Source organism: Lactuca serriola, chromosome 8 (genome assembly GCF_051521515.1).
Source record: "Lactuca serriola cultivar US96UC23 chromosome 8, Lser_US96UC23_V15, whole genome shotgun sequence".
NCBI lineage: Eukaryota > Viridiplantae > Streptophyta > Magnoliopsida > Asterales > Asteraceae > Lactuca > Lactuca serriola.
Window position 1 is genome coordinate 106,810,310 of NC_136415.1, and position 25,443 is coordinate 106,835,752.

General features: G+C 39.6%; 1 pseudogene; it reads right to left on the bottom strand.

The window, feature by feature from the left end:
- Positions 1–23,456: 23,456 nt before the first annotated feature.
- Positions 23,457–24,982, bottom strand: LOC145071161 (putative aspartic proteinase GIP2 pseudogene; annotated as a pseudogene).
- Positions 24,983–25,443: the final 461 nt, after the last annotated feature.

The window sequence follows — 25,443 nt, forward strand, 5'->3', positions numbered from 1 at the left end:
GTCCATTTGATTATTCTTGGATGGCCCATTAATAAACCAATTACCAAAACCCAATAGAAAGGCCCAAGTGAAACTAGAGTTTCACATAAAATGACGATTAGGTTTAAGTGTTTCTTAATTAACCCATTAATGACTTAATCCATTCAGTCCTTTACTCTACTAGATCAATGATATGGAGAAATTGGGCTTAATACACAATCCAATCTCAATAGCCCAAAAGTGGGTCCAATAAGTCTAAGGCCCAATCGCTTACATTTAGGGGTTTTCACCCAAACATGGCCCAATAGGCCCAAAAATGAATCTTTAAGCCCATTAGGGTTTTTGCTAGGAGGGCACAAACCACCACCACCTCGGGTAGTGGTGGTCAATGGCGGCACACAGTGGTGGTTACTATTATTTTTATTATTATTGCTACTTACAATTACGGTTACAAGGCTTAAATCCAAAACTGCACACACTAACTAACACACACAACCACTCTAGTGGTGGCCGGTGGTGGTACTTGGCGGCAGCCACCATGGCTGGCGGCCATGGTGGTTTTTTCCTCCATTTTCCGGTCATCAAACAACATCTACAACACCCCTCGAAAATACTAATTTATACAAAAGATCCCAGCCATATATCACACCCACAACTACAAGAGCATAATAAACAGGTTGTAAATTGGAACCCATAAACATCGGGCCACCTTTCAGGCGGCTGACATCGCGGGAAATGACGAGATCAGTGGCCAAGGGCCACCGGTGGAAGTTACATTGTCGATCAGGTGAGAGGAAGGAAGAAGTGGTTGGTGGCGATACCTATCGAGGACCCTCAGGTCATGCATGATCCTCTCAGCATAAAAACGGCAAATGTCACCGATCTCGGTGGCTCTCCGAGCTGTCAACGACGTCTCCGACCAGCAGCAGTGTCGCGATGGCGCTCTAGTGACGAGGTGGTTGTTAGCGGCCTCGTCTGATCGGAAAACGCACAAGAAGGAGAAAGAAATGGCGGCTGAACTCGGCTTCACACTCAGTCTCCGGTAGCAGGGGTCGTCGTGGCTCACACCGGCGAGGCAGCATGCGAATGGTGGAGCTCAAATCGATGGGAAGCGGCGGCCTAGGAGCTCTCATGGCGGCGGCTGGAGTATTGCATCCTAGGGTTTTAGGATACGATGTGGGGAAGGGATATGGATATATCCCGTGTCCATGCAAACTTCCATTCCTTTATCCAAGATTAGTCCCTCCCCATCAAATTCATTTCCAATTAAATCTGAAACTTACCTATTAGCCCCCATTACTTCAAAATCTTTACAATTTAAATCCTAATAATTACCAAGCAGTCCTTGCCTCAAAAAATCTTTATGATTTGAGTCCAGAATTTACCATTTAGCCCCTCCTTCAATAATACTTACAAATTAAATCCAGATTTTATACTTTTAACCACCAACTTTCAAGTTCTTCACAAATTAGTCCAGGACTTACATTTATTAATTTATTTAAATATACGGAGCGTTACAAATCTCCCCCACTTAAATTAGATTTCTTCCTCAAAATCATTTCTTACCATTCCTTACACGCCCAACCACTCTAATAACAAGAGTACCATCTTAGGCACATCCTATCCTTCCCAGGGCAGCCGTGACCAACCTTCGCAACAAGATAACATCTACTCCACCCGAAATCTGCTGTCTCGAGATGGTTTGAATCTTTGACATGCCACTCATACTAAATCATTATCTCTGAAACCAGCCAGCTTATCTCTCAACTGACTTCTCAACTCCTGCTAGCTTGGAATCCCATGTCAAAATAGGTTCACAAACCTAATTATCTCTGTAGATCACTTATACTTGGCCAAAACTCAGATAATCCCGTTGTAAGTGACTCTGCGTATCCCAAGCTATCTGTAACTCTAACCATACATGAAATCCTAAAATACCATTACCGCTTGAGACACTGAACTGTCCGAAGCACTGAAATTTCTGAAACACTGAACTGCCTGGAACACTGACTGCTTGAACGGCGAAATGCCTGAACACTGAATTGCCTGAAACACGGAACTGCCTGAAATATTGAACTGTCTGAAATACTGAACTGCCTGAAACACGGAACTGCCTGAAATACCGAAATGCCTGAAACACAGAACTGCTTGAAATACTAAACTGCCTGAAACACATGTTGCTACATGGCTGCTTTCCAACATCGATCGAGACCTTCCTGGTCTGAACTCATTCATCAGTCATCTAAAATACCAGTTTCCAGCCCGACTGTGGAGCCAAAGGACTCCCTACTTAGTCGCCTCACACAACTTCTGAACGAAATCCTTCTCTGAAACTAACAGCTACTAGTTATCTTGTTATTGTGGCCCTAGTGGCCTTCTGATCTAACTGATCGATTCCACATGTCGAATCCTAACGTCACCAAACCCAAGGCTAAAAGTGATTGCTACATGACAATTGGTAGTCTCATGCCATGAATGATCTTAAGTAGTCCACTGCTTTCTTGCTCTCATAGCTAAAGTGGCGCTTCTACCGTCTTATCACTGGATTAGCCAGGTCTAATCCGTTTAGGTAATTCCGAAATCCAATATATGGATTTCCATATCCTCACTGCTACACCCGAATTGGTGGGTACTACTGATCCTTTTACGTCCTAACAACGCACTCACGCTATCTACCAACCTAGTAAATGTCACGGCTACACCCGCAGACTTACATCACTCTATCACTATCTGGCTGCTAGTGAATGCTACGGCTACACCCGCAGACTTACAACACTCTAACAATGTCTGGCTGCTAGTGAATGCTACGGCTACACCCGCATACTTACAACACTCTAACACTATCTGTGTAACATCCCCCTCTGACACGTATCAAAATATTGTCCGCTTTGGGCCACTCGACACGAGGACTTCCCAGGGGGTCACCCATCCTGGTACTACTCCCGCCCGAGCACGCTTAACTGTAGAGTTCTTATGAGATCTGCTGCCCTCACGGCTTTAAAACGCGTTGTGATAGGGAAGGTATCCACACCCCTTATAAGGAATGCTTAGTTCTCCTTCCCAACCGATGTGGGATCAGATCTAACCCACTTTCACCCCCATTATAGGGTTCGACGTCCCCATCGAACGCATCGACCCGTGCCCTGGCTCTGATACCATTTGTAACATCCCCCCTCTGGCACGTATCACAATATTGTCCGCTTTGGGCCACTCGGCACGAGGACTTCCCAGGGGGTCACCCATCCTGGTACTACTCCCGCCCGAGCACGCTTAACTTCAGAGATCTTATGGGATCTGCTGCCCTCACGGCTTTAAAACGCATTGTGATACGGAAGGTATCCACACCCCTTATAAGGAATGCTTAGTTGTCCTTCCCAGCCGATGTTGGATCAGATCTAACCCACTTTCACCCCCCATTATAGGGTTCGACGTCCCCGTCGAACACATCGACCCGTGCCCTGGCTCTGATACCATTTGTAACATCCCCTCTGGCACGTATCACAATATTGTCCGCTTTGGGCCACTCGGCACGAGGACTTCCCAGGGGGTCACCCATCCTGGTACTACTCCCGCCCGAGCACGCTTAACTGTAGAGTTCTTATGGGATCTGTTGCCCTCACGGCTTTAAAACGCGTTGTGATAGGGAAGGTATCCACACCCCTTATAAGGAATGCTTAGTTCTCCTTCCCAGCCGATGTGGGATCAGATCTAACCCACTTTCATTCCTTATAAGGGGTGTGGATACCTTCCCTATCACAACGCGTTTTAAAGCCGTGAGGGCAGCAGATCCCATAGGAACTCTACAGTTAAGCGTGCTCGGGCGGGAGTAGTACTAGGATGGGTGACCCCCTGGGAAGTCCTCGTGCCGAGTGGCCCAAAGCGAACAATATTGTGATACGTGCCAGAGGGGGATGTTACAAATGGTATCAGAGCCAAGGCACGGGTCGATGTGTTCGACGGGGACAACGATCCCTATAATGGGGGGTGAAAGTGGGTTAGATCTGATCCCACATCGGCTGGGAAGGAGAACTAAGCATTCCTTATAAGGGGTGTGGATACCTTCCGTATCACAACGCGTTTTAAAGCCGTGAGGGCAGCAGATCCCATAAGATCTCTGCAGTTAAGCGTGCTCGGGCGGGAGTAGTACCAGGATGGGTGAACCCCCTGGGAAGTCCTCGTGCCGAGTGGCCCAAAGCGGACAATATTTTGATACGTGCCAGAGGGGGATGTTACAATCTGGCTGCTAGTGAATGTTACGGCTACACCCGCAAACTTACAACACTCTAACATTATCTGGCTGCTAGTGAATGCTATGGCTACACCTGCAGACTTGCAACACTTTCCATACTAGATCGACACATGCTTGACCCGCACTCAATTGAACTCATGTCCTGACTGGAATCCCCAACCTGATCCCCTAAGGCTTGCTGGCAAACATTACGGGAACGTGATCTCCTTATTGGCAAGTTTTTCCGAACTTCCATCTCACACTATCCTCAAACCATACAGCCGCTCGGGCTGTCTTCCTTCCTGGAAAGGATGTGAAACTTATCCCATCTTCATAACCGCTCTTGCTTCGGAATCCTTGGGTGATTCTCCCCCACTTTGATTCAGCTAATGCCCTATAGCACCCAAAACTGGAAAAATTCTTAATTCTTCCTACCCTCCCAAGACCAATCTGCTAGAACTCACGCTTATCCTTGCTAGGGTTTCAACACCAGCTAATCCAAAAGATCACACAACTTCTAAAAAATCCGAATAAATCTCCGGGAATAACCCGCTAGACCCAGGAAACTCCGAATCTCAATTGGAGACCTCGGAATCTCCCACTGCATCATGGCCTCTATCTTGGCCGGAACGACTAGATTACCCTTCTGATTGAAAAGGTGCCCAAGAATTTGCAACTCGTGCAACCAGAACTCACATTTGAAGTACCTTGCAAAAAGTCTCTCCCTCCTCAAAGTCTCTAGCACCTCCCTCAGGTGCTTCTCGTGCTGCTCCTTAGTATTGGAATAAACTGAAATGACGATGTACTCTCCCAATCTCGCAATTTGGGAAATGATCTTTCACTATCCGCTAATAATTCTCGGTATGCAATTAGCATATGCCATTTCTTGGAAGTATAATTTAAACACAAATAGAGGATAACCCAGAGTCACACTTACTCAAACCCTTGGAACGAAAAACTTTATCGTGAAGTTTCACGCATGTGCTGTACTGAATCTAACCCTGATGGTCTCTCAATAGCTGATCCAAAATCTAGGATCTTCTCCCGAGACCCCTCAATATAAGCAGTTGATATGATTCCCTCTTACCAATGTGCTGCAAGTCCATATTTCGTTGTCAAGCTCTAGAAGTCATATCATTCAGGGTCTTGCACCCCGAGATACTCACGATCTCCCTGCTATCACTCTACAGTATGTTTTGATAACTTACCTTCTTCATTTCCACATCTACTGCATAATGTGGTACCATATAAGCTCTTTCCCGAGACTTCGCAGTGAGCTCTGCCACAATTTCAGTCGTCTGGTGGAGATCTAACAACTCTTGTGCCAACTGTTGTGCCTCAATCGCCTGGGCACACTCTGCCCAGAATCTGGTCTAAAAGTCATCGCATGACATAGCATCAACCGCATCATCACTCAACTCACTACCAACCTCTTCCTATCAATCTCGTTCTCTATCCCTCAGGAGACAGGAAGTAAGTCAGATCTTGTCTCCTTTCGAGACAATGTCTGGCACAAAAGTGTTGGCGACCTCTGTCAACCATCTGCTGCTAACAATGGGGCCCCTAACTCCCATGACAATCTGAAGATTCACAAGCTCTGAACTCCCGAAACATCATTGTATGCGTCCTTATCATGACTGTTATCTCAGTGCAGAATGAACTTGGCCTCTCGTCACAAATCTCTATAATGCCCTCCTTGATCATACTGGAGATCAAAGGAGTCTGGACAATGATATTGCGTGTAATCTCAGATGGAATGAACTCCCTCGTCTGATCATCAACTTTCCTGGCTCCAGAGTCCGAGCCTGATCCCTGATCGTCACCAGAACTACCATCTGGTCTACCACGTGGCGTCACTATACTCGGTAACGTACCATCACTAACATCACAATACTCATCAAAACTCGAGGGATCTCACACACTACAAGTTCCTTGGTCTTATCTCAGCCTTCCTTGATTCGAGTACGGATCCCCTGCTTTCAGTAGTACGTGCCCATACTACCTTCCACATCTATCCGTACTTTCCTCAAGAACTGCCTTGACTCCACCAAGTCCCTTTTACTGCTATTGCTCTCTACTATTCTCATCCTAGGCTTACCTTAGGGAAATCTCCGACCCAAACCAGTCCTCAGCTGCTGAAGGCCTCCTTGTAATGCCAATTAGCCATCACCTGAATACCATCACATATGACGAGGCTCAGATAATCCTTCGAGTAAAAGACTCGTCCCCACAACGGTTAGACTCAGACAAGAGCTGTGCAATAGGACCAACTCCAGCACTCTAATATTATTCAAACCTGATCACATGTGACGTGACGTATTCACCTAATGGCTAACTCCCATAACTCAGAGTCCTACAAAGCACAAAGCAAGCAACATTCGGACACAGGAAACTACTCAATCAAATCTTTTCTCATAACGAGAAACTGTACTAGCATACAATGCTAAGCTTATACTATCAGGCATAACCTAAACAGGCTATCCAACTACTGTCTACTCAATACTAGCATGCAATTCTCATAAAGCTGAAACACATATAGCAGGCACATAAGGCATCCTCCTAGATCCTTAGTCATATTCTAGCATGTTGTTCTACTGAAACTAAAACTAATAATCATAACATAAACTTGTATGGGTAATTTGGGAGTACTTACTTGAGCTCAGCTGATTGCATGCACCACACCCTTTTCTCTTTTCGAAATTCTTTTCTCTTTTTCTAAAACTCTTTTCTTTATACTTTTTCTAAAATTGTTTTCTTTTCTCAAAATCCTTTCATAAACATGGTTTTTCTGTTGAAAACTTTATACCACTTCCTTAGTTTGAGTTCAGACACACCCGAAAATGTGCCTGAATCCCTCAAACCAAGGCTCTGATACCAACTTGTAACTTCCCAAAAACACAGTCTTAAATTTTCGTTTAGTTTAATAATAAAAACCATAGTCAATAAACCTCATATAAAAATCATAAGCAATGTATCTCAAAATATTATAACAACTGTCAAGTATATCAAAGTATAAAGATCCCAGGCTGAACAAATAGTGTGTGCACTGCAATCTTCCCGAGCTCCTCTTTTGAAAAGTCAGTACCTGAAAGCAAAACTGAAACTGTAAGCACGAAGCTTAGTGAGCTCCCCCAAACTACCACATACCGTACAATAACATATAAACACATATTGGGCCTTGCCCACTACATCAGACCGAAGTCCGGAAACTGCATCGGACCGAAGTCCAGAACTAACCAGGGCCTTGCCCTCTGCATCAGACCGAAGTCCGGAAACTACATCGGACCGAAGTCTGGAACTAACCAGGGCCTTGCTCTCTGCATCGGACCGAAGTCCGGAAACTGCATCAAACCGAAGTCCGGAACTAACCAGGGCCTTGCCCTCTGCATCGGACCGAAGCCCGGAAACTGCATCAGACCGAAGTCCGTAACTAACCAGGGCCTTGCCCTATGCATCGGACTGAAGTCCGGAAACTGACTGAATATAGCATAGCATAATCATAACTACTAGCATAAATACATATACTGTATACTGCATCGGACCAAAGTCCGGGACATATAACACAAAGACATGCTTGAATCACAAAGACATCAAGCACACTGAACTACTGCATCGGACCGATGTCCGGAACTACTGCTAACTAAACGGGTCGGCATTGTGTCGGTAGACCTGTTCCTACTGGAAGGAAAACTCACCTCACATGCTGAAGTCCCGCTGATAAAACTATAGCTGTTGGATGATAGATTCCAGATCTGTCAATATCAAAATAACACCCAATTAATAATTGGGTCCCAACTCATAGTCATAAGTCCATGCTTGGGGTAAAAGACTACTTTACTCCTGTCTTAGTTTGACTCAATCCCAAGGCCCGATCCAAAGGCCCAAAAGCCTAATAATGGACCAAGGCCCAACTATGGCCTAATTTTCCCAATTGGGCCGAAGTCTCTACATGGTCTTGATCAAAGGCCCAATCATTCATTCTTGGTCCAACACTTGACATTCTTATAGTCCAACATCTCATAATTACCAAGGCCCAGACTATGGCTTTCTATGGCCCAATTTTCCAAATTGGGCCCAATCCTTCATATGGGCCTTACCCTAAGGTCCAACTAATTTCTCTAGTCCATTTGATTATTCTTGTATGGCCCATTAATAAACCAATTACCAAAACCCAATCGAAAGGCCCAACTCAAGGCCCAAGTGAAACTAGGGTTTCACATAAAATGACGATTAGGGTTAAGTGTTTCTTACTTAACCTATTAAGGACATAATCCATTAAGTCCTTTACTTTACTAGATCAATGATATGGAGAAATTGGGCTTAATACACAATCCAATCTTGATAGCCCAAAAGTGGGTCCAATAAGTCTAAGGCCCAATCTGTGACATCCCCATTTTCACGGCCAGAAAAGACCGATTTTGTTTATGCTTTATAAAAATCAGAGTACTTCTTTTAATAAAAATGTTGCGGAATTTGTTCCCAGAAAAACATGATAATCGCGTTATCAAAGCATTTCTAAAGAAATATATTTTTATTCACTTTTAAAAACATTTGGGATGTCATCGTCAATACAGAAACATAAGCATAAACAGAACTTACATTTATTTACACTAGTGATCTACATCTCTTTTAAATCTCTCAGTGTAATGTGACTTCATATCGACACCTGTGATACAAATAAACTGAGTGGGTCAGGTTGGGAAACCTGGTGAGTACATAGGGTTTTCAACCCACAATAATATAATTATTATGTTTTAACAATCAAACAATCAACCCAATTACCCATCCCCATTATCTTCTTTATTCTTAAGGATCTACCCTAAGAACCAGCTATTTCTTATTCATTCATTCCTAAGGATCATCCTAAGGAAACAAGATGAAGTCCATTGTTGCCAATGACACTTTGGTCAAGCGCAGCTGCTAATCTTGTCACTTAGGCGCAGCTGCCAAAATTGGGACATTTCCTATGAGGCGCTTCTGCCGGTATTGACCTTTTTAACGCCACTATCATGGTCATAAGGCTCCCTATTAGGCGCAGCTGCCGATACTGTCCTTAGAGCGCAGCTGCTAGGACATTTACCGTAGATCTAAAACATCTACGGGTTGTGGCGTAGCTGCCAGTGCTCATCTATAGGGTACTAGGTCCACTGATGCCAATGTATACCTATAGGACACTAGGTCCATGCTACTAATGTTCCTCTATTTCAGCTTTTATCCCTCATCATTCATCTACCCATGTTTTACCCAACATATCTTGTAGCTATAAAATACTTTATATAGTTTACATCATTTAAACCATGTATAAAAATCTTTCACCGGTATAGACAGCAAGTATTCAGACAATATGCACACATAGCACGTAAATTTATAATAAAATACTTCATATCTATGTGTAAGCTGAAAGTAACCATGCACTCACAACATGTAATATATATTAAATACTTCATATCTATGTGTAAGATGAAAGTAACTATGCACTCACTTGAGAAGGTGGTGACTCGGTAATTGGACAGCGCTTCATTTACTTTAAAATAATTTCCTTCGACGAAATCTGGTATTATCACCATTATATTTTAGTCTAATATTACCGTGACTAATTATTAGTCTTATTATTATTATTATTATTATTATTATATAAGCGTTTAAACAATACTTTCCAACCACTATGTACAGACAGGGGCCAGATATAAAACACCGGAGGGCAGGACCATTTTGGCGTATAGCACTTCTGAAATCCAACAACCCTATGCGGCCCTTTAAACCAGATTCCCCGTACCGCGAGTAGTTAAAAAGATATTATAACGACACTTATATAAGTCATAATAATAGCTTAAATATTTATTATAAATTTATAATAACAATACTAATTTTAAATATAAACTATATTTTAAAATAGGGTAAGCATAACTTACTTACAAGGGGATTTTAGCTAGGAGCCGGGCTCTGCAGGGGCAGAACTTCGTCGCTGAATCTTTCTAAGAAAGATTCGTGCAGCGCTTTAGCGCTCACCTTATTATACTAAAACTACAGAAAGAGAAGTCGAATCACGAGGGACCGAAATGCTCGGGGGATAAGGAGAGAAAGACTCTTGAACTAAGAGAATGGTGCAAGAAATATGAGAGCCCAAGGCTCTTATTTATACTAATTGAATTTTCAAAAACTACCCTCCATAATTACTTAATGACCTTTTAGTTATATAAACAACTAAACACCCCTCTATAATACTATTTTAAATGGATTTAATGATATTTGTACTAAACTAATGTCGAAAGAACTCAACATTAGTCTTATAATGACCGCATCGTCGATACCTTTCTAATGATATATATACATATGTATATATATGTGTACGTATACATGATTTATACTTTATTTTAATACGTAAATATGTTATTATAATTTGTAACTCGTTCATACGAACTCTGTTTTTGACGTTCTTTATATCCACGCGTAGGTGGAGACGTACTCTACAACTTTCGTTTAGACTCCGTCGGCTAATTTTGACTTTATTTTTAAAGTTATATTTTTAACAGGCCGGGACAGGATTGGTCCGTTAAAATCTCATAACTTCTTTATCCGATGTCTATTTTCGTCTGTCTTTTTATCGTTACGCTACTAATAACGAGATCTTCGATTCTCGTGTAGGTTGTGTCGGCTAAAAATCAATCAATCTAAAATTTGAATTTCGGGCTGTACACCGCTAATCCGAAACTTCGAAAAATCATAACTTCTTCATACGAAGTCAGATTTGGGCGTTCTTTTTATTGATGTTCTTAGTTTAACATATTCTACGACTTTCGTTTAGAGCGCTAAGGCTAAATTTCGCTCTATCATAAATTTACTATTTACGCTTCCCGGCGCCGTGCCGGTTCCGACGCGAAACTTCGACGGGTCATAACTTCTTCGTTATAACACGGATTTCGGCGTTCTTTATATGTACGGAAACCTTGTGAAATATTCTACAACTTGGTTAAGATTATTTATTCTAAATAATCTTTTTGTCGAAAAGTCGTTTTCGACCCCTATTGCCTCTAAATTGACTAGCCCGGATCTACGGGCGTTACACAATCGCTCACAATTAGGGTTTTCTAAACCCTAATTAGGGTTTTTCACCCAAACATGGCCTAATAGGCCCAAAAATGAATCTTTAAGCCCATTAGGTTTTTTGCTAGTAGAACACCACCCACTACCAACTCGGGTAGTGGTGGTCAATGTCAGCACACAGCGGCGGCCACGACCCGCAGTACACGGCAGCGGCCACCACCTTACGGTGGTGGTTACTATTATTTTTATTATTATTGCTACTTACAATCACAGTTACAAGGCTTAGATCCAAAACTACACACACACACTAACTAACACACACACAGCCACTCTAGTGGTGGCCGGTGGTGGTACTTGGCGACACCCACCATGGTTGGCGGCCATGGTGGGTTCTTCCTCCATTTTCCGGTCATCAAACAACATCTACAACAGCCACGAAAATACTAATTTATACAGAAGATCCTAGCCATATATCACTCCCACAACTTCAAGACCATAATAACCAGGTTGTAAATTGGAACCCATAAACATCGGGCCACCTTTCAGGCGGCTGACATCGCGGGAAATGACGAGATCAGTGGCCAAGGGCCACCGGTGGCAGTTACATTGTCGATCAGGTGACAGGAAGGAAGAAGTGGTTGGTGGCGATACCTACCGAGGACCCTCAAGTCACGCATGATCCTCTCAGCATAAAAAACGGCAAATGTCACTGATCTCGGTGGCTCTCCGAGCTGTCAACGACGTCTCCGACCAACAGCAGTGTCGCGATGGCGCTCTAGTGGCGAGGTGGTCGTTTGCGGCCTCGTCTGATCGGAAAACGCACAAGAAGGAGAAAGAAATGGCGGTTGAACTCGGCTTCACACTCAGTCTCCGGTAGCAGGGGTCGTCGTGGCTCACACCGGCGAGGCAGCATGCGAACGGTGGAGCTCAAATCAATGGGAAGCGGCGGCCTAGGAGCTCTCATGGCGGCGGCTGGAGTATTGCATCCTAGGGTTTTAGGATATGATGTGGGGAAGGGATATGGATATATCCCGTGTCCATGCAAACTTCCATTCCTTTATCCAAGATTAGTCCCTCCCCATCAAATTCATTTCCAATTAAATCTGAAACTTACCTATTAGCCCCCATTACTTCAAAATCTTTACAATTTAAATCCTAATAATTACCAAGCAGTCCTTGATCCAAAAATCTTTACGATTTGAATCCAAAATTTACCATTTAGCCCCTCCTTCAATAATACTTACAAATTAAATCCAGATTTTATACTTTTAACCTCCAACTTTCAAGTTCCTCACAAATTAGTCCGAGACTTACATTTATTAATTTATTTAAATAAACGGGGCGTTACATTATGCCATGAAAGCTCCTTATGACCCTAGATCTGAAAGGGTTTGTCTATATGGGACGTCCAACTCCCAAAGACCACTTCACTTGGGCAAAAACAAGCAAAAGAATACTAAAATGAAGATATAAGCAACCACAAAGCAAGGTTGAGACTTTTCACCATAAAGATGTCGAAAATGAAGCAAGGATTCTGGATCTAATAGCTCCTTCTTGTATCTCCAAGCTTCTCCTTTCTTCTAATGGCTTCAAACACACACAATACACCTCAAAATGGCTCAAAATCTCTCAAACATGCTTTAGGGTTTCGAGGTTAGGTTTAGGACAATGGAGGTTGGGAATGAGGCCAAATTATGGAGCTTAAGTTGTTTAAATAGGGTGCACAACCCAAAAATTAGGGTTTCATTTCTTCCAGGCAACTCGTCGAGTTGGCCACTTAAAAACACGTGGTCCAAACATTTCTACACGACAAGTTGGGGCTACCAACTCGTCCAGTAACTCTATAAAATTGAACAACGAATTAAAATACATACCAGAAACCAAACATTACAATTTTTTAATAGGTTACACAAACAGACAAGAGCATTAAGAAGGGTTTTATTAAAACTCAAATAATATTTAACATCAAATATCGATAAACTGACTAGAGGGAAATTTTCTTTAGGTACTTTGGTCTTGATAAGTTACATCTCAAATTAATGGCTAACTACTGATACAATGAATATTTATTCATTATTCACCGATTCCTAATTTGAGTAGTGTCATGGTCACGACTACTAATCCTTTGATTTCAACACAACTATTAATTCATTGATAAAGTGAACAAACAATAAGGCAAATTAGTATTTAGTTCATATTAAGCAAGGTTTGATCTTATTTAACCCTAATGGTCATATGCGTTAAATCATGTAGAAAATGGTCATTCTACTCATGCACACATATTAAAGGTCATCACTTTATTTCCTAAACCTATGTTTTGGTCAAGACTCTTGTCATAATTGCCAATGGTCACTGGACAACTATGATTCAAATTAACACAGCTAGATGGTCATCTAAACTCTAAGAATTCACTAATAAGGAACAAAGTAACAATCTTTAACACATATGGATCTTCAATCAAACTTGACAAAATAAATTAAACAAAAATAAACAATCCAAATAGCAATTAAACCATAACTCAAAGATAAGTTCAATCATAAAACACAAAGTAAAGGTTTTAACACCTAAATTAGGAAGTAAACACATAATGGAATCACAGGGGAATGTTAAACATGGTCACAATAACAAACCACATGATCACTGACATGAATATGCTCTTTAATCCTTTAAATCTTCGTTGTTGTCTGCTTAACGGCCTTTCGGCCGCCTTCTAAACCCTCAAAACGGCAGAATAGAGGTTACTTGTCGACCAAGAATCAATGGAAATCGATATTGTTTTTTCTTCTGGTTGGCCGAAAATCGGTTTTTATAAGATTTGGAACCGACTTACGTACATTGAGTGTATGTCGGTTTACGTGAGGAGTAACAAGGATGCCATCACAATATGGATCCTGACTCACCTATGGCCGTACGACAAACTATGTTATGCGGAGTCAGAAACTTCATAGTACACTGGGCGTAAGTCCCACTATGCTGGACGTAGTAGCCTGCCTCCAGCCACCTCGTTCCTTCTTGCATTCCAAGCCTAATTTTTGCCTCCTTTTACTTCTTTTCCGCTCTAGCAACAATATACCTATAAAATATAAATTTAAACAGTATAAGTACCATTTAGTTCTAAATAACAATAATTAAGCCTAAACTATTAGGATATATATATATATATATATATATATATATATATATATATATATATATATATATATATATATATATATATATATAGCACAAGGCATGATTGCATGAATAACAAGTTAATGATGACGAGAGATGGCGGTGGCAACTGCGAGAAGGTATGAGGTCGATATACGGAACTAGAGCAAGGGTGCAACAACAAATGGTGTCCGAATAAACCAATAACATCGTTTTTTTAACCTTTTAATTCTTTATCCACATCTTTTACTTTCTATGTCTATTGTTTATGCGACCATCTTTCATTCAGTTTTACCTTACTCATATATAATATTCCCTTAAAGCTCTTTTAAGTATGTTGGTTTCCCCTTTTTAGGCATCGTTTCTCATAGTTTGCTTCTTAGTTGTTTGAGTAAATTACACTAATGCTTCCTAAGGTTTGGGATAATTTATGTGTTTGGTCCCTAACTTATCTTTTTTAACTCGGAAGGTCTTTAATGTTTGTTTTTGTTGCACGTTTGGTCCCTGTCTTACCTAAAAAACTATTTTGTCCTTGATTTTTTAATTTATTTAAATAAACATGTATCAAATTCCACCCCCACATTAATCATCTTATGTTACTTAAAAATACTATTTTAATTTATTTAAATAAAGACATAATAGTCCTTTTAAGTAATACAGAGACCAAGTGCGTAACAAAAGCAAACTGTAGAGAACTTCAAAATAAAAAAAAATTAAAATATAAAAAATAAAAAACTTAGGGACCAAACGTATAAATTACCCAAACCATAAGGACCATTTGTATAATTTACTCTAGTTTTTTTTTCTCACCGGCCAGATACACATATAACTTGTTTTCAAAGAAAAATGATTATTGCAAAACTAGCATTAGGCTAAAAAACACGCACGGGCCATAACCCCATAGTCTTAATAAGGGTTCCGCCCTTGATAACCAAGTCGATTCTAATTTCTAAACTTTGGTTCCATTTATAACTTAATTCATTAAAATCATGAAGATTATTTTATTTATTGTTTTTATTTATTGTTTATTTTTAGTTAAATTTCGAATAAATTTTATTTATAATCTTCCAGCAAAAATATTAAAACATCTAATCTGAAAATGTGGGTGTTACATTACAAACCGGTTGTCAAATACATCAACTAGTTGGTCAGATTTTGAAACCATATGATTTGAAACCATATGAATATAAATAAGAGAAAAAATATATTAAAAATGATAAAATAATCTTTTTATATGAATCAAGACAACAAACGTGAAAATTAAAAACCACATGGATGGGACTAATAATATTTTTTGAAAGTTGGATTGGAAATGCAAATTTAATCAAACTATAGGAATTGAAGGGCAGAATAACAGGAAGTTAAAAGGAATGAAAAGTATTAGAGTAAATTCACATTTGAGGAGAATAACAGGAAATTAAAAGGAATGAAATCGTATTAGAGTAAATTCACATTTGAGGAAAAACGAATATGTAGAGTACCATGTGGATAATTGGATTCTTTTATTAAGATTATATTGTTGGGGAAAGAGCTAAAAACAAAAGAATATGTACATTCAACCAACAAAGTACACACCATTACTAATACCAAGGAGGCATGCCATCAAGCTTTTAAAACTTGTTTAAAATACTATTAAAATTCTCTTTTCACGAATCAAGTTGTCCTAGGAGCATCTATTTCTTAATGTTCACACAAGAATTAAAATTGAAGTCTGTTCACGTGGGAGTCAGAGTACAATATAAAATATTGTCAAAATCACATGATTTCGAGATTTGCTTCCGTTCTTTGAAGGGTAAATGACACAAAAAACACTCTTTTTACACAGAAATTCGATTTTGACACCGTGTTTTTTTTGTGTCAATTTTGACACTGTGTTTTTCAATTTGTTACAATTCTGACCACTTGACCGGTTAACCAGGTTACATGCTGACGTGGCATGATGACGTGTCAGTTTTGATGACGTGGCATGCTGACATGATATGCTGACGTGTCAAAATTGATTTTTTTTTCCACAAAAAACACTAAGTTTTCACTTTTTTTCGATTTTGACACTAAGTTTAATTTTTTATTTCAATTTTGACACTATGTTTTTTTGTTCCAATCGAACATCATTTATCAAATTTTGTTCAATTTTGTTTATTTTCCATTTGAAACCGTATAAATATATTTTTTATTACATTTTAAACCGTATAAACATATTTTTTCGTTTAAAAACCACATTTTTATTTAAATACAAGGTGTTTTTTTTCTTACATTCAAAACATTAGTTATATCATGACAATCAAACTAACCATAAGATGAAATTTTTTTTTAACTTAGTGTCAAAATCGACACGTCAAAGCATTAGTTTGAGTGTAAAAAATCGACACATTCAAAGCATTAAACTTAGTGTCAAACAAACCATAAGTTGAAAAAAAAAAAAACTTAGTGTCAAAATCGATACATTCAAAGCATTAGTTTGAGTGTAAAAAAATGTATTTATACAAAACTATGGTTTTTAAATGAAAAAAAAAACATATTTATACGGTTTAAATGTATTAAAAAAATATTTATACGGTTTCAAATAGAAAATTGTCAACACTGAACAAAATTGGAAAAAATGATGTTCGATTTGGAACAAAAAAACATAGTGTCAAAGTTGAAAAAAAAATTAAACTTAGTGTCAAAATCGAAAAAAATGAAAACTTAGTGTTTTTTGTGAGAAAAAAAATTCAATTTTCACATGTCAGCATGCCACGTCATCAAAACTGACACGTCATCATGCCACGTCAGCATATAACCTGGTTAACCAGTCAAGTGGTCAGAATTGTAACAAATTGGAAAACACAGTGTCAAAATTGACACAAAAAATAGCACGGTGTCAAAATCGAATTTATGTGTAAAAATAGTGTTTTTTGTGCCATTTACCCTTCTTTGAATAAAGAAAACAAATCTTTATAAACAGTCCCTGTGGTTTTCTTTGAATATCTAGTTTAATAGTATTTAATTTTTTTAGTCCCAATGACAGTCCTTATGGTTTAAAAACATTTCATAGATAGTTTTTTTTGGCTTACACCATCACTTTTGGTCAGTTAAGCATGAACAGGTGCAATGCATGTGAGGGAAAAATCATATTTTACAAACCACATAACCATGCATCAACTCTACCCCTTCCCCAAACCCCACCCACCCCTAAAACTAAATCTTTCTCTTGGTCACTATCAATCGTATGATTGTGTTTCTATAATAATAATAATAATAATAATAATAATAATAATAATAATAATGATACAGGGATATATATATATATATATATATATATATATATATATATATATATATATATATATATATATATATATATACTAGACTAAATTAAACATTGGTACTCTCTACAATACATAAAGTACTAGTCTAATATTCCCCTGCAAGCTAAGGCCCGAATGAGACCTTTAGCTTGTTCTGTAAATATAAAAAATCTTTGAGATGACAATGGTTTTGTGAAGATGTCTGCAATCTGATCATCTGTGGAAATAAATTTAACAGACAGATTTCCTTGAGCGACTTTTTCCCGGACAAAGTGAAAATCTACTTCAACATGTTTTGTTCTCGCGTGAAACACAGGATTCGCTGACAGGTAGATCACACCTAGATTATCACACCATAATGTCGGGGTTCTTTTCACAGGGACCTGAAGCTCATGTAACAAGGTCTGTAACCATGTGAGTTCAACGACTGTATCAGCTAAGGCTTTGTATTCAGATTCAGTGAATGAACGTGAGACTGTCTTTTGCTTTCTCGCGGACTAGGAGATGAGATTTTATCCGATATATATAGCATACCCCCCCCGGTGGATCGACGGTCATCTGGACAGCCAGGCCAGTCCGCATCATAAAAGGCGCTGAGGTTAGTAAAGGTAGAATCAGTGTAGGCATGGAGAGAGGTTTCTGAATTTTGGTGGATGCGAAGACCGTAAGTCGAGGTTCCTTTTAAGTACCGGAGGATACGTTTGACGGTAGACCAGTGGTTTTCTGTAGGAGAGTGCATGAACTGACACACTTTATTGACAACATAGGCGATGTCGGGCCGAGACAAGGTCACATATTGTAAGGCACCCACAATTTGGCGATATTGGACTGGATCAGCAAGCAGAGAGCTATCACTAAGAGCCAAATTGGCATTCGTGGCAATCGGTGTCGGCATTAGATTTGCATTTGACAATTTTGCGCGCTCTAATAGGTCCAGGATGTACTTTTGTTGTGAGAGAAGAACATCGTGACCTTGTTGTAGAATTTCGATCCCCAAAAAATAGTAGAGTCGGCCCATGTCTTGAATGGCAAAGGCATGGCTGAGATTTTTAACTACCTAGTTGATGGCTTCCGGATTATTACCTGTCATACTAATATCATCAATGTAGACAAACATGTAAAGGAGAGTACCCGACTTGGCATAAATGAAGAGAAACGGGTCAGTTTTGGAACCGTGAAAACCAAGTCGTTGTAGGGCACCAGAAAGTCTTTCAAACCATGCTCGGGGAGCCTATTTTAGGCCATATAATGATTTGTGTAAATGAAACATGTGATCTGGTTTTTTAGCATCAACAAACCCCTGTGGTTGCTTTAAATATATGGTTTCCTGTAGATCACCGTGAAGAAAAGCATTTTGTACGTCCAGTTGTCGCATATGCCATTGTTGAGCAACAGCAAGAGAAAGAACAAGCCGAATGGTTGTAGCTTTCACAACGGGATTAAAAGTCTCATGAAAATCGACACCCGGTTGTTGTCTGAATCCCTTTGCAACCAATCGGGCTTTGTAACGCTTAATGGCACCTATTTGATCACGTTTTACCTTATACATCCATTTGCAATCAACCACATTGGAGTTCGGGACACGAGGAACAAATGACCATGTGCCATTCCAGATAAGGGCCGAGTACTCATCATTCATCGCTTGGCGCCATTGAGGAGAGGCATTGGCAATGTCAAAGGAGGTGGGTTCAATATCAGAATTGGAAGTTTGAGTGTGAAAGGAGGAGGAAGTGTATTTAGGATTAGGTTTAGGGTGTTGTCGAAGATTGGGAGGGCGGGTACGGGAAGTAGAGGTGTGTTCTGAGTTAGAAACAGAGGTGGTGGAGGTGTTTGGGTCGGGAACCGTGGGTTCAGAAGTAGTGGGTTTAGGAGATGAGTTAGTATTGGTGGAAGGGGTTTTGGATGGGAAGAGAGTTGGTATGAGGTTGAGTATAAAACTCGAAAGCCGAAGTGGATGGATGTGTATGGGTACGACGAATATAAGTGTGGAATGGAGAGTAAAGGGGCAGTGTATGGTCGGTATCGAGTATTTGCGGTGAAGGAGTGGGAGATGTAGGATAAGAAGAGTAGTAGGGTTCGGTGAAACTAAAGGGCTCTGGAGAGAGAGAGAGAGAGAGAGAGAGAGAGAGAGAGAGATGGTTTAACAAAAGGGAATGAATGTTCATTGAAGCGGACATGGCGAATGACATAGAGTCGTTCGGTGAGAGGGTCATAACAACGATAGCCATGATGGGAGTGGCTGTAGCCAAGGAAGACACAAGATGTGGAGCGAAAATCCATTTTATGATTGTTGTATGGACGTAAATGAGGAAAACATTGACACCCGAATATACGCAAAAACGAGTAGTCGGGTGGGTGGTGAAAAACGAGTTCAAAGGGTGAGGTATTAGAGTTGGTTCTAGTTGGCATTCGATTAATGAGGTAGGTCGCGGTGACAAAGGCAAAATGCCAAAAAATTTGTGGGACATGAGATTTAGCAAGAAGAGTAAGGCCGGTTTCAACAACGTGCTGATGACGGCGTTCAAAAATACCATTTTGTTCACTAGTATAGGGACATGAGAGTCTATAGGCGATGCCAAGAGTGGAAAAGAAAGATGACAGGTTGCGGAATTCACCGCCCCAATCGGTTTGGACATTAAGCTTTGTGTTAAATTGACGCTCAACGGTCAAGAGAAATTGTTTAAAAGTATGAAAAACGTCTGATTTTGTTTTAATGGAAAAAAACACATGTATTTGGTGAAGTGGTCAACACATAATAGAAAGTAACGATGACCATCAGCATAAACAGCAGGCGTAGGGCCCCATACATCACAAAACATAAGATCCAAAATATTATTGCTTTTAATATTAGAAGATGACAAAGAAAGTTTGGTGGATTTTCCAATAGAACATGAATCACAAAAAACACTAGAACAATTGTTTGACAAGGGTAAACGATATCTAGAACACATGGAATGTAAAAGCTGTGGATGTGGATGCCCCAGCCGATGGTGCCAGATAGTGGAAGACGCATGACATGTACAGAAAGAGACTTTAAGTTGAGCATTGGAGAAGTTGAAAAAGTAGAGACCACCATTACTTGGCCCCGTGTGGAGGATCTTGTGGGTAGAAGCGTCCTTCACACAAAAAAAGTTGGCATGAAATTCAAAATAAACATTATTGTCCAAACAAAATTGTTGAACGGAAAGAAGATTTTGTGTTATAGATGGAACATGAAGGATTCTTTTGAGATTAAAAGTTTTGTTGGGTGAATGAAAGCTAGAAGAACCGATGTGTAAAATAGGGAGACTTGTACCAATGCCAACACGGAGATTATCCTCGCCATAATAGGCTTTTGAGTGATCAAAACCGGAGAGATTGGAGGCAACATGGTGATCGAACCTGTATTCGTGATCAAAGTATTTGAAGCTTGTGAGTTGTAGTCTGTAAAATTTGCAGACGGTCGTCGAATGGTGTTTGGGTCCCGGTTCGGGCAGTGAGACGGTAGATGACCGACGCCACACCTGTTACATGTGCCTACACAATGTTTTGATTAGATGCCCAACTGAATTGGTTGCGATTACCTTGATTTCGGTTGTTGAAGTTTCCACGTCCTCGATTGTTGGATCGATTGTTTTGAGGTAGATCCCGACTATTATTTGACTGATTTGTGAAGTTGGCTTGCGGTGAGCCAAACGGCTGAAGTTGAAAACCTAGTTGGGCTGCTAATTGTTGAACAACTTGTATAGCTTCAGTAGAGGTCACCGAACAGGAGGAGGAGTTAGTCGCCACTGATTTTCTAATGCTCACGGTGGTAGTGAAGGCTTGTGCCAGCGGGAATTATGTGGATGACTTTGAGATCATATAATCGTGATCTAGTAGCAGGGCATGAAGATCAACGAAAGCAATCAGTGTTTGACGGGAGAGAATTGTTGACTTGAACCCATTGTATTTTTCGCGGAGACCAGATAGGAGAAGCACCACAACATCTTTTTCCTTCATGGGCTCGCTAATATTCGCTAGGGCATCCGCGTATTCCTGGGTTCTAGTCAGATAGGCAGACGAAGATTCATCCGGTTTCATCTGAAGTTTCAGAAGTTGGATACTCTTTGGAGGATGTATGAGGGGCGTAAGCTCGTTCCAATGCTAACCAGAGATCACGAGATGTTGTGCCTTGGACGTGTTGAAAGGCACTTTCAGAGATTGTGGAGATAATAAGCATTCTTACGTGAGCATCATTAAGAACCTATGTTGTGTAGTTTGGGTTTACTCTTGTTATGATTACAGGCGCTGCATCCTTATTGTTTGATGGTGTGCTGATCGAAATTGTTGACGGAGGATACGCGGTTGTACCATCGACATAGCTGAACAGGTTGTTTGTAACAAGGAATGGCTGGAGCATTGTCTTCCAGTATCCATAGTTTGTTGAGGAAAGCTTGAATCCAAACTTGTATGAATTATGGATGGTCTTTTCTGCTTGTGTAAAGGCTGCAATGGTTGCCATCTGTTATGAAGATGTCGTTGACAAGGAGAGGAAGGAAGATGAAGATGGGTGAGGAATGACGGCAGTTAGGGTTAGGCCAAAAGCAGCTCTGATACCATATCAATGATTGTGTTTCTATTATAATAATAATAATGATACAGGTATATATATATATATATATATATATATATATATATATATATATATATATATATATATATATATATATATATATATATACTAACTAGACTAAATTACACATTGATACCCTCTACGATACATAAAGTATTAGTCTAATAGTCACAAACATATAAGGAAAGGCCATGGGGAGATATATATGGTTCTCTTTTTGGATCACGTATCAAGAAAGAGTGTCTATCCTCGTTGGAAGAGAAAAATCACTACTAATTCGATCTCAGCTCATGTTTCCACTTCTTGGTTTTCTTGTGTGACGGCTGCTACATTTCTGTAAAAGCACATTGCCTATTATTCACATAAACAACAATGGTATTATAGTTTCATGATAACTAAATCAAACTGCAATCACTTATAGTCTTCTCAAACAAAAGAAGAACACTTCAATCTAGCAAAAACCTCTCCTTAAATGTCCCATGCAACTTCTAAAGCTTTCAGGACATTACTAGCTTCTCCCTGTATATCCACAATATCCTCTCTTCTGAATTGACAGATATTACTGCCACTTCAGCCGCCAAGAACACGTTTTTCAGAAATGAAATGATTGAATTCATTGAGTTGCAAATTTGAAAGAGCAAATTCATACCACCACAGAGCACGAGCAGTTGACGACCAGTGCTCTCCTGAATTGACTTGATTGATGATCCTTGCTTTACATTCAGGCTAATGGGTTGCAATAATGGAACCAACAATCAGATTGAACAAAATGGAACGGATGCTATATACAATTTGGTCTCACATGTCTTACACGTGTTGTTGCTTAATGGACCAAACTGAGGTGTGAGCCAAAAGGACTATCTATGAAAAGTTTTTAAACCACAAGGATCATTTCGAGGCAAAAAATAGTTAAGGAATAAACTTAGATATTCTAAAAAACTGCAATGACCATTTTTACAGATTTGTTAGTAAAGAAATAGTAAAACGATATTTTATATATTTTTTTATCTGTCAAGTGGAAATGGAAATGTATAATTTAATTTTTTATTAAAAAAAAAAAATCTGTCCAGTGGAGATGGAAAATATGATCCGGTTTTTTTATGCAAAATGGCAAGTGATTTATACAAAAGATTCTCCTTTCACTTTTCGCTACATTTCCATGTTCTTCAATTAATGAAGAAAAGAGCATAACATCTTCCACTAAAACGTGATTCTTGGAATACAAAACAAAGCAGATCATACAATATCGAACTGAAAGACCAGGCCGATCTTTAGCTTCAAAACATTACAAGGGAATGAAAAATGGTGAACAAAACAAAAACAAATCTTAAGTTACACAGGGAATTAATTAATTAATATACCCTGCTTTGAGAACAGCTCGTGTTCTGGAGCAGTAGAGACGACGAAAGTCCCAGCTTTGATGCAGTTAGATCGAACTCTAGAATATAATTCTCTAACTGATGCCCACCTAAGACAATAGACGTTGTTGGCTGACCTCCTCCATCAATAAATGCAAGACATATTACATTCTTCTTGGCTTCCACCATTGAGTTTGCACCATACAATCTCATCCTTACATTGCCTTCCAAAATGAGGTCGATATTTGGAACTGCTGGTCCAGTTATCGTGTTGGGAACAGTGTGTAAGTCAAAGCACGCCCCAAAAGGTGCGACAGAATTTAACCTTTTTATTTTATTCAATGATGCTTCCTTGATGAAATCTTTAACAAGGCTTTTATAAATGGATGAGTGCAAAATTGTATAAGGTACTGTAGTACTAATCTTTGTTCCCCCAACACCATTTTTATCAAAAGATAGCAGAGCTGGACTGAAAGTTACATGTTTACCGCTGATTTCAATGTTTTTGAGATTGATGAAATACTGATAGGAAAGTTCTCCGTCAGATTGAAGACGGGGAGTGCCAATCGGATTGAAAACAAGTGGGGTGGTTACTAGAGACAAAGATTGATCTTCGATACTAGGAAGCATGTAATATGGACCTCCACCAATGAATATATCTCCTAATCCACGAGCATTTGATGAAGGTAAACAAAGAGCAAATTTTTTAGCCAACTTGAAAGCAGATGAAATTTGTGATGGCAATGATATTTCGTTTCTAGCAAAGCCAACCAACCCTTTAGTATAGTCACCAGGTAAGCGCTCTGCCATGGCGGAATCTGCACAAGCGAATTGGAATTTGGGTACCTCGTAATCAAACCAAACATACGCACCTTCTATGGCATATGCCCTCATTGTATCTTCACCAAGCTCTTGAATCGATGAGTAATCTCGAGCAGGGTTGTATACGAAGACACCACAGGTGTTGTTGGAGCACCCTGGTCTAGGAGCTGAGTTGCATCCTATACATGATCGCCCCTTGGCCTTCTTACATCTGTTTGAACCACATGATGCTCGTTTATATGAAGACGAGACATAGCTTGTACAGTCAAACCAAACAGATGGTGCTCCAATATCAATCAATGCATCGATTATGGTAGCTGACTGAGGGTATCCAGAATCATATGAGACGTAGTACTGGAGAGTTGTTTCATTTTTTCTAATCGAAAAGTGAATGACTTTTGGTTTTGGCAGTTTGGGAGGACCTGAAGCGGCGTAACAGAAGCTTAAAAGAGAAAAGATGAAGAGAGTGGTAAGTGTTTGAGAAAATGCCATTGTGGTTGTATTTGTGAATTGGTTGATAGGAATGGGGTTGTTTTATAGTACTCTTGATGCCTATGAAGACATTTCTAAACTCGGTGTCTCTAGCTAGTGTATGCGAAATATATTATATAAAAAGGATAACTTTTATATTAATCAAATGGTTCTTAAATTAATTAACACCCATTCATAATTCTATCACATTCATTTGTCACAAATGTCATTATGCACTTTTAATTTTATTAACATATTATAATTATAATTGGTTATTTATTATAGAAAATATTTATACAGAGCAATCCACAAAACAAGCAACCCTTATTAAGTTTTTTTATAAATAGCAAAAAATTTAGAGAAACTGTGTAATCTAAACCTTTTTTGGGATGTTTTTAAAAAATATAACATTTTTTTTTGCAAAATAACCACTTGGTCCGGAATGGGACGTTCCGGACCCGATTTCAAATTTGGTTAAGTGGGTAGATAATCCCACCCGGTAATGTGATT